We start from the raw sequence: 12,209 nt of genomic DNA on the forward strand, positions 1-12,209 counted from the left end.
CCAAATGCATCAAAACTAACCCCTGCCCCTGGCTATCCCAAGAAACTAAACTGATAATGAACCAACGAAACAAAAAGTGGAAACTGTACCAAAAACAAAAAACCCCAACACCCTCCAAGATTATAAACAGCTACGCAACCTAGCCAAAAAATTAATAACAAAAGATCGCAAAAACTACTACTGCAATCTGCAATCTAAACACTCAAACAACCCAAAGAAATTCTGGACATCCATCTCCTCAATGCTCAAACCCGGTAATAATACCAACCTCTGCCCAAATACTAACCTCTCAAGCCTTGAAATAGCCACTAATTTTAACACATTTTCACTGATTGCATAGCTAAACTATCCTCCACTTTCCCTAACCCACCTACCAATGCTGCCTCCTCTCCCTGCCCCCCAACCCCCCACTGACACTCCTCCTTCCCCCAAATTCTCCCTTAAACCTGTCTCCACCAACACTATAAAAAGACTACTCCAAAAGCTAAAACCATGCCGCAATACTCCTGATAACCTTCCAGCAAATTTTCTTCAAATATCAGCTGAATCAATAGCCTATCCCATATCCATTCTCATAAATAGATCCATTCAGGAGTCCTATGTACCAACCACCTGGTGACATGCATTCATAATCCCTCTCCACAAAGGCGGTAAGAACACAGACACTACCAACTTCAGACCCATAGCTATACTCTCTCATCTCTCAAAAATTCTAGAAAAAAAATCCACTCCCAGCTCATGCCCTACCTAACCCAGCACAAACTCCTCTCTCCTACCCATCACGGCTTCCGCCCCTGTCACAGCACCATGACAGCCCTCCTTTCCTTCCTTGAAACAGTCAACTTAGCAACTGATAGTGGCAAATACATATCTTCTCTATTTCTAGACCTCTCAAAGGCATTCAACACAATCTCCCATTCCCTACTCCTCTACCAGCTCTCACACTTACACCTATCTCCCTCAACCTTAGCCGGGTTCTCCAGCTATCTTTCCATTCACCAACAGGCTGTACAATGGAAAGAATCAACCTCCCCTTTCTTACCTACACCCACAGGAGTTCCTCAAGGATCAGTACTGGGCCCTCTCCTCTTTAACTTATTCATCAACAACTTCCACCACTCCATCCCAGATGCTTCTATCATCCAGTACTCTGACAACTCCACATTCATCTGCTCAGCCTCCTGCCCCTCCAAACTTCTACTCAATACCCAAATAGCCTTCTCCAAAACTGAATCATGGATGCAATCCCATCACCTAGCCCTAAATGCCAACAAAACAAAACTAATGATTTTCACTCCCACCAAAACCTCCCAATTCAGTAAAGAACAATTTTCAATAAAAAGCCACAACAACACCTCTCTAGAAATCATTCCTAGTACCAGGCTACTTGGCATTACCATTGATGAAAACCTTAAATTCGACTCCCACATCCTCTCTGCAATCAAAAAAACCCACCAGAACATCGGTCTCCTCTACAGACATAACTACTACCTTACTCCCTCCTCCCGTCAAGCCCTTGCAACTACCTTCCTCCTCCCCTCTCTCTTGTATGGTGCTCCCCTATTTTCTAACCTACAACTTGGCCTCTGCTCTGAACTCAAAGCCTGTTACAACAAAATCTGCAAATTTGCAACCAATTCTATGAAATCTTCCCATCACTGCCACTCCCTACACACCCTAAACTGGCTAGAGCTCCACAACCACCTAAAATATCTACAACTTACTACAGCCCACAAACTCATCTTTAAACCTACAGAAGGCTCCTCTCTAGCCAAATCTCTAACTTCCTACACATCTAGCCGCATCCTCAGATCCAAAAACCAAAACCTCCTGCAGGTACACAAACCCCTACACCCACCTGGCCAACTATTACTATCTCACACTATAGCCAAACAGTGGAATGCTCTACTCACACCACTATAAAACATACCTAACCATAACGACTTCAAATCCATGCTTCTCTCCCATCTGTCCTCCAAATGGGAATGTCCTTCACATGCTCCCACTTAAACCCGCCACACCACTAGTCTCAAAACCTAAATCGACTTTCTTTGCCAAATTTACAAAATGTCATTTGTCTTTCTCTTAACATCTTTCCAAACACTTTTGCATGCTAGCCTCTGGCCTATCTTACACATTTCTCAAACTGACATCCTCCTAAATGCAAAACAGTCTATATGTTAGTGTAAAACTGTCAATCCTGTACAGACTAATATTGACATATGAAACTTACAGTATCTATTAGAATTGTGAAATTCTTCTGTATTATGCCTTTTTGTAAGTTTACACATTTCCTGGTACTTTATATTTTGTAATGTTGAACATTTTTCTACTTTCTAAATTTATCTAATGTTGCAAATCTCTGTATTTTATAATATGTACTGGAGCTTTTCTCCTCGGGTCTCCACTGAAAATGGGCCACAAGCCCAGCTGGACTAACCCAGTTAACAAACAATAATAAATAATAAATAAAATAAATAAATAGACGGGGTGTTATAGATGTTTATCATGTGATAAGGGAGTCTGTTAATGGTAAGCTGGATGTGGTGTTGTTCCAGGTCATTATCCTGTATAACAAGCCTAAGGGTGAAACTTTGTTTTATGAATACAAAGCCAACACCGACTTTAATGTCTTCATCTAGTGCAATGGGCCTGAATGCATGGTGGACATATAAACCTTGCACTGATGATGTGGTTACCATGATCATATAAACCTTGCACTGATGACTTGGTTACCATGAACAATGATCTTGAACTAGGTCTCCATAAAGATGCATATATCGATGCATTCTGGGTAAGGAGTGCCTGAAAGGGGATGGAGATTTTGTTAAGACTCCTAACATTAAGCATCAGTACCTTTATTTTATTCAAACTCTGTTTTGTTATGTTGGAAGCTTTTAAAGACTAATGTCACTTGAAAAGGCACTGTGGGTATTGATAAGGTATTTGACAATATATATAAAAACCTTTTGGCATAGGTGCAGGCCACTCCTGGCAAAGTAGTTAGGACTGTCTACCATCTCCTCCCAGGTTGATATACATTTGATCCTCTTTGAATGACACCAGAAATAAGCCAGCTGCTGAAGTAAATAATTTTGTTTATGTATTTATTTATTTGACATTTGCTTACTGGGAAAGTCCGATTGGGATAATATCCCGTTTTCAGTAGAGGTCTGGGGAGAAAGGCTCTACGTTGACAAAATATGGTTACACTCACAAAGCCTAATACAGAAAAATGCAAAAATTCAACTTCAAATTCCATAAAGCCACACTGCAGTCCCAAGTCCTTTACACTTTGTGTAATTCCTCACCCACTTACCTAGGTTCATAGGTTCATAGGTAGGTACTAGGCTATCTGCCGGAGGGCATTTATAAGCCTAGCCAGAGTGTTCATAGGTTCATAGGTTTATAGGTTTATACTAGGCTATCTGCCCTAAGGCATTTATAAGCCTAGCCCAAATTTTTGTGGCTTACGCCACCCCTTATATGAAAAAATACTGTGCCCATTAGTTTGTTGTGCCTCTGTCCAGCAGTGACACAGAGATGATTCCCGGGGTAAACCTACGATCTCCCATCCACAGGTCTAGATTTCTCTTGAACAGAGTCAGCGAGGTGCTCTGCCTCACATAGACCGGGATTTTATTCCACAGCATAGGGAGTCTCTGAGTGATAAATCTATCCCTCCAGCACGTCCTATTTATATCCGTGCTAAGGTTTAAGTCGCTTGCTCTAGTGGTTTTGGTGGATTTGGATTTTTTGAGATGGAGCATGTCCATTAATTCCGGGTTGGACATGGCCTTGTATGTCAGGCACATGTCACCTCTGAGCAGATGGTATGCGACTGAAAAGAGCTGGAGTTTCTTCAATCTGGCAGCATATGACAGATTTTGGAGTCCCTTTATCCTTTTGGTGAGGAACTTTTGGGGTCTCTCCAATTGCTGCAGATGTCGGGTGAGATACATCCCGAATGGGGCATTGTACTCGATCATTGGTCTGATAAGTGAAGAGTACAGGGGAACAATGACCTCACTAGATCTGGATGTGAATCCCTTCATGATCAGGTGGGCAATGTAGAAGGTCTTTCTAACCACTTTAGCAACGTGAGTGTCAAAAGAAAGGCCACTGTCAACCTGGGTCCCCAGGTCCCTGATAACCTCTTCTGTGCTTAGTGGATTGCCACCTATATGGTAGCTTGGGGTTACCTTGTTTTTCCCGAAGGGTATGACTATACATTTTTTGGCGTTTAACTTCAGGCCATGGCTCTGGCACCAGCTATCTGTTTCCGTGAGTCCCTTCTGAAGGATATCCGTGTCCGATGCACTTTCCACTATGGCGCCCAGTTTGCAGTCGTCTGCAAACTTTGTCAGCCAAAGTCCTCCCATGTTGGCCTGTACTTCTGAGAAGTAGATGCCAAACAATAGGGGGCCAAGGACCGAGCCCTGTGTGTTGGCTTTTGCTGCCTCATTGATTAATTAACTGATGCTCTGTCAAGCAGAGCCAATGAAGTGATCCCAGGGGTGTATTTTCTGTTACCCATCCGCTCGTCAAGGTTTCTCTTGAAGAGTGTTAGTGAGGGGCTCTGCCTGATGTAATTTGGAATTTTGTTCCAAAGCACAGGGAGTCTCTGTGACAGGAATCTATCCCTCCAGCATGTTTTATTTATTGTTGTGATGAGGTTTAGCTCACCAGAGCGCGTGGCTCGCAGTGTCTTGGATTTCCTTAGGTGGAGCAAGTCCATCAATTCTGAGTTGGACATGGCTTTGTAAGTCAGGCAGAGATCACCACTGAGTAAGCAATATGCCACTGAGTACAGACGGAGTTTTTTCAGTCAGACTGCATAGGACATATGTTTGAGACCAGTAAACCTCTTGGTGAGGTACTTTTGTGGTCTTTCCAGCTGTTGGAAGTGTCTTGTGAGGTACATCCAAAATGGGGCATTGTACTCTATGATGGGTCTAATGAGTGACAAGTAGAGGGGCACTATAACCTCTTTATTTCTAGATGCAAACTTTTTAGTAATTAGATGGGTCACATAGAAGGATTTCATAACTACGTTGGCAATATGATTGTCAAAGGAGAGATTACTATCTACCTGGGTCCCCAGATTTCTTATTACCTCTTCTGTATTAAGGGGGATGACAACTATGTGGTAATTCGTGGGTGTTTTGTTTTTCTCAAATGGGATGACTATGCATTTTTTGGCATTTAGCTTGAGGCTTTACCATTATCAGAGTTCTCTGCTGTATTCCTAGGCAATATCTGCAGTCAAATGAAATAAAATATCTACAGTAACCCTCTAACACTGGCATATGGTCTTTTAACAAGCAGCTTCAGATGATATCTATTACAATTCAGAAATCCTATCCACAAACCTCCACCAAAATTACTAAGAAAGAAACACCTGAATCATTCTTAACAACAAATGTAGCCTGAAAGCCCGTACAAAAAGTACTTAAAGGCACTGACATATAGGTTCTTGGACTCTGTTATAGTAATTATCACTTAAACCACAGAAAAGTTATTGAGCCTCAGATTTATATCAGAAAAATACTTAAACTCTGTCTACAAAATGGGAAAAAAAAAGAAAAAGAAAAGACTGTCCGTGAAATACACATACATCTGAAATAAACATGATTTGACAGTATAAACTTGCTACCGATCTATAGTCAGTTTACATATTCACTTACAGCTGGTCTTAAGCTTTAACTCTATCCCATAGAACAAAAAAACAACATAAAATAATTAACATTTTAAAGAGCAATTCATTTTTTGAGTAGCTTGGGCCTCCTCTGAAATAACCCTGGGCCTCCCCATGGCAGCTGGGCTAACCATCTGAGAAAAGTTATACACGTAATTTGCTGTTATCAGTGTGCTGAATCACAGAAACATACCCAAATGCTGCTTTATAGCAGGGCAGTAGAAACCACTCCCTTACACATTACTTTGTGTTATTTCCTGCTAAATGGGCTTTGAATAATAGAAAAAAACTAATACTACCTTGGCTTACTTCTCAGTTTTTAACTGTAAAGCCCAAAACATGTATTTAGCCTTCAAACACTTCACTTTTCCACACCAACTAACTCTAAATGACCACAATAACAGTTTCTAGTGTTACAGCTCTTTTCCCCCAAGCCCATATTAAATGGTAAACAGCAACCATTGTCTTAACTTCAACAATCACATCAGTTTTCTACAAGCATGACCAGTTCATGGCACAGTATTTAATTATGCATGGCATTAAGGGTGTGAGCATAGATGCAGTAACATCCTCAGAATCATGGCTAGGTCATGTAGTGTACAGGGCATTTCCCAGAACTGTCACCCTCCCAACCCAAAGATGACAAAAAAAAATCCTGGGACTGCTCCTTTGTGTATTACTAACAGTATCAAGGATACAGAATAATTTATAATCTGCCAAAATTGTCAGTATGGCTTTCCTAGAGTCCATGCTTGACCCATTATTGTTTGAGTTATTTATGTCCAGAATGCTCATGTCTAGAAAGTCATGGCTAAGCACATTTGCAGATGACACCAAAACTGGGGGGACTGTTAATAACACCCATGATATACATGATGCCTAACACTTTCTTGATTAATTGTTGACATGGACCAATAATAGTGGCATGAGATTTAATATGAAAATGTTTGGTTGTTCACTATAGTTTGAATAATCACATTTATCATATACTTTTGACAATGCTATCTTACTAGTACCACACTATACTAAGGACTTGGATACTTAAAAATGTATTATGAGGCAATATTGCAATGCCGATATTTAAGAAAAGTATTAAATCACTATTGGAGTATTGATGGTCATTATGTATATATAACATCTGGCAGTTGAAAAAATAGAAAAAAGTGCAGAAGTGCTTTACAAGACAAATCACAGCTGTTAAACATGTGCTCTCCAGGGAAAGGTTAGAAAATCTCACTTTCTGTTCTGTTAGGTATAGATTGATTGGTGAGATATTATTTTGATTTATAGGTGCCTGAAAGATGAAGTACTTGCAGCAACTTTGGGTGTATCATTTTCATCACATAATCTGAATGCAAGCAATAATTCACATTTAGTACTCCCATGTTTTTATTTATTTATTTTTTTTCATTTCAGGGCAGCAAGACTTTGGAACACTTTACCTCTTCATGTGAGAAATGTAGATATTCTTCCAACTTTCAAGAAAGGACTAGAGTCTTGGTTTAATGACATTGCCTGTGAACCAGGGTTGATTAGTGGCAAATTCATAAAATACCCTTAATTCGGCTCAAGTACATTGAATACTGAACAATGAACAGCTACTAAATGCATTCATTTAAAAAGCCATGATATTACCTGTGGCTACCTAAATGAATGCCAGGAAGCCAGTTGTACTCCAATGGCAACTGCAACCTATATCCTGGGCAGTCTCACTTTGCCCCTCGCTAGTGGCTCTGAGCAAATTTACTAAGCAAACCAACTTACTTAATGCAATACCACCTTAAATGTTTTGGCCACTATACACTACAAATACTTTTACTAACTTAATATAGTTTCAATTTACACTATCTGTCTTCATATCCAATCTCTCTTGCTTTCTTTATTTCTGTGGCTGAATAAACAGAATCAATTAAACAGTATTCTTACTTATGAGAATATACAAACAGAATTACTAAAAATCTAACACACTGGTTTTATTTTTCTTGTATTGTATACCTCTAAATATGTATTTGTCTTGTATATCTACTTCAATTTGTATTGTGTAAAAACTTTCTTGACTTTCAAAGTTAAGCTGATGTTATGTAAAAATTTCTGTGATTGCATGGAGCTTTTCTCCCTGGGCCTCCACTGAAAATGGGTCATTGGCCCAGTGGACTTCACCGGTTAACAAATGTCAATAAATAAATAATAAATAAATAAATATATATATTTTTGTCACCCATGGCTACTTAAATGAATGCCTTTACTCTATTTTAATTATAGCTCTAAGCAGCTTTACCAAGCAGTTCAACTAACTTAAGACAGCATTAAAAATTCTTTTATACTACTTTTGTTAAGCAACTCCGAATAAACAACTAGTAGTTAGTCTTTTGTATGAGAAGACCTAACAGTGTTTTTTTTTTTTTTAATTATGTTTCTCACCTCTTGCCTACTGATCATATGCCCCCATTCCTCAGGAGCTGTCATACAGGTAGACATCATGAATTTTGTGGTTAGGTCCTCTATAGTGCCCCCAGTGGCTGATGCAGGATCTCATATCACTGTGAATGTATTCTCTGCTTTCTCTTTGTGTGTGTGTGTGTGTGTGTGTGTGTGTGTGTGTGTGTGTGTGTGTGTGTATGTGTGTGTGTATGTGTGTGTGTGTGTGTGTGTGTGTGTGTGTGTGTGTGTGTGTGTGTGTGTGTGTGTGTGTGTGTGTGTGTGTGTGTGTGTGTGTGTGTGTGTGTGCTCCCATTCATACATTCCTGAGGGTTACTACCACTATCTTGTAATGTCAACCTCACATCCCCTCCTACTGCGTCCATTGTTATCATGCAGGCCTCTGCTTGCACTGGTGCAGCTTGGCCAACCAAGATCAGCATTTTCCTCCCCCCAGAAAAATTCCACTGACATAAGTTCCTCACTCCTACTCTCCTGTGCATGGTTCTTTCACTGCTCAAGCCAGTAATAAACCTGGAGTCATTGGAGAGCTATAATACATCATTCTAGACCTGAGCTAAGCCAGCTTCTTCGGCTCTGCAGCATAGAAGGATGAAGCCCCCACTGTGATCCAATGTTTTCATAGCGGAACATATAGTGCAGTTCCAAACTGTAATAGGAGGTCTGCTTGCCTCCTCCAGCAGTGCCCCCTCACTAGTACTTAGTCCCTGAAATCTACCACTCCTGTTGCAGTGCAGTCCTGTTTGCTCATCTGTGATGAAGGTGAAATCTCATATACTCCATGCAATATAAGGAGCAGAAGACATAACTATCACAGGTGGATGGAAGCTGCATTTCCACAAGCCAAGAAAGTACAGCCATACCTGAAAGAGAGTGGCAGTTTCAATATAAAATTTATAAAATGTTGTGTCTGCAACTAAAATATGTAATTAACAAATACTTGATACACTTTTACATGAGTGATGATGCATCTTTCAATTAAAGAGGCTTTCTAAGATGCATTAATTTCTTGTTTGTAAGTATGTATGAATTTGAGTTTGAGCACTGAGTACAGTGTTATGTGGCATGCAGTTATAGCTGCAGTGTGTAAATTAACTAATAAGGGATGATCCACTGACCTAATTTCATGCAGGATTTGCTATGAAAAATTGCTGGCACAGATACAGGTTTGACTTGCCCACATGCATGTTGCTAGTGTAGGATAAAAGAGCTACCATATGACTTTTTGTTCTGGAAAGAAATGAAAGGAAGGCATAGCTCTCTAGCAAGCATATCCTGAAAGAGATGAGGGGAATGCAGCACAAGTTCTGTCATAGTAAAAACAGACGCTGGAGCAGAATGAGGATAAATGGAAGCATACAGGTTGTTTTACATCTTGCTGTGTATAGCAGGCAGATACAGCGCCGACAACTTCTGCAAATAACAAAACAATACCTGACTGATAAACTGATTATCAATACCTGACTGATAAACTAATTATCAATACCTGACTGAAAAAGTGATTTACTCAATTGCTTTTCCTAGCAAGAAGCAAGTTTTGAAGTTCACACTGCATATAGCAACACTAATGACACAACAGCATCTCTGAACATGCTTTTGTGGAATGCTTTTTTCCTTTTACTTATTGATTTATAATTTTGTTTACAACACAGGTCAAATGGCAAATAGAGATAAATGGGTCCATTCTCAAATGCCAAAACTGTAAAAACTTTGATAAGATAATGCAATATCAAGGAATAGCTGCAACTACTGAATCTTGGCAACATATAGTGTCATTTATTTCTTTATATTTACATAGACATAATGTATACATTTTCAGTAGTATTATGTTATCTAGTGTCATTTTAGCTTTATAGTAGGATATGGAAAAAGTGAAAGAAAGGTGATGGCATTATATTATATTATATTATATTATATTATATTATATTATATTATATTATATTATATTATATTATATTATATTATATTATATTACATTATATTCTTCAGGATCCTTGGATCACTGTCATTTATAGCATTTCAACTTCAAATTCTTTTATTAGCTTTTAGATATCTAACACATACAGCTATTTGCCACTTTATTACCATATATTTTGGTTTATCTGTTTTTACCCATTGTTATTGGAGCAATACTATAACAAGCTTTGTTTATCTTCACATACTGCCATCTGCTAATTGAATGATGAAAGTCTATCTGTGGCCTGTCTTGTAAAGCCTCAGACCTTTTCAGGCTTCAACACACCTTCCCATCCCACAGGGCTCATCTTTAGTATAATTTTTGTTCACAGTTTATATACTTTCATTGGGAGACCTTATCGAGGGAGGGGACTAGTATGCAGTACTTATACAGGTGACACAAATTTACCTGTCCTTGGAAATGATGTATACTTATTCTATAGCTGACTATCATGAACCTATATACTCATGGATTTCTTGTAGTCAGATGAAAATGAACACCTCCAAAACTGAGGCAATAGCAGGTTGTATTACTTTGAGGGTTACTTGTGTCCTTTCATGAAAGTAAAAAAAAAAAAAAAGAAAGTAAAATAGTCAAAAATATACATTATGCATGGGTGAGGAACAAAAGAAATTTTCAAGCATTCCTCTTCAATAACTTATTTTACAAAAATAACTGGCCCCCCCAACACACCGCCAAACAAATTATTTCATCAAGTCCTTCAGTGAAACCTTCATGAACATATTCAATTGCATATTTGCATATGCAAAGAGAAAATCAAATGCACTCCTGCTTCCTAGCTAACAATAGAGACAAAACAGCTAATGAACCTCAAGAACAAAGCATGGAAAGAATGGACACCCCCCACAACAAAAAAACAGCTTCAGCAATCCTACCAAACTGCCTGCAACTTGGCTAAGCAAAGGATCCAAAAAACAAACAACATTACTTTGCTATGTTAGAATCATCACACAGGACAAATCCCAAAATATTACACCAAGCCATCAAAACCTTAACCAAATCGGCAAACAAGCCCACCCATTTCCAAACGTCTCTGACACAACTCAAAACATTGCCTGCTCGTTTAATAGCCACCTTACAGATATGGCCATATCCCTAGTCCCACAGTGCTGATCCTCCACTAACTTAGACAGCACCCTTGAAAGTGGCACATTTAATTTATACTCAATATCAATCAACCAATTTAAGAAAATCCTAAATAAATTCAAAACAACATTCCTAGTCTCAGATACAATTTTCATACCATCTCAGCACCTACAAATAGCAGCTAACTCCATTCCATACCAAATATCCTTTCTTTTCAACGGAACATCAAAAAACCATTCCACACTGATCCATTGGAAGAACTCTTATAATACCTCTTCACCAGTGGTGCACAACATCTGGCCCCTGGGCCAAATTCGGCCCTCGATGCAACACCATGCGGCTCCCAGAGAGTAACCAAACATTTTTAAAAAAAGTTAAACATGCTATGCCTTACTCCAGTCACGCAAATTTTCCAGCACGTACTTACTTACCTAATTGACTGCAGTTGTGCACACCCCTAATTTTAGCTATGGAAGTAACTATTCTTTGTTCTCTATAACTTGTAGTCTGTAAAGAGTAGTAACTTTCTGCAAAAGTTTGTAACATGTCATGGCTGCATGCCAGAATAAAGTTAAATGCAAAGTTGATGTAGAAAACAGGCAATTCCATGACTGCTGTCTTAAGTAAAAATGCCAGTCACATGTATCTATTGTTAACTCATAACGACTTACTATGTTTTGAGGTGGCCCACAATGCATTAAGAATTCATGTAGTGGCCCTCCCCACAAAAAGGTTGTGCACAACTGCTCTTCAAAAAGGAAGGGGTTGAATAGTATTAGACAACTGCAACCCATTCTCCACTCTTCAAAATCTTGTATAAAAATATCCACAAACAATTCATAGGATACTTAAAATAAATGATATCTGATAACAATATGGCTTTAGACCTAATCATAGCATGAAATCTTCTTTGTTCACTTTAATAGATCACGTCCATGAACATTGAAACTGAAACAATCATGCAGCAGCTGTATTTCTAGATATTTTGAAAGCCTTTAAAAGTGTGCT

The sequence above is a fragment of the Protopterus annectens genome, chromosome 3.part0, assembly GCF_019279795.1.
Source record: "Protopterus annectens isolate FY-2018-M chromosome 3.part0, PAN1.0, whole genome shotgun sequence".
Taxonomy (NCBI): Eukaryota; Metazoa; Chordata; order Ceratodontiformes; family Protopteridae; genus Protopterus; species Protopterus annectens.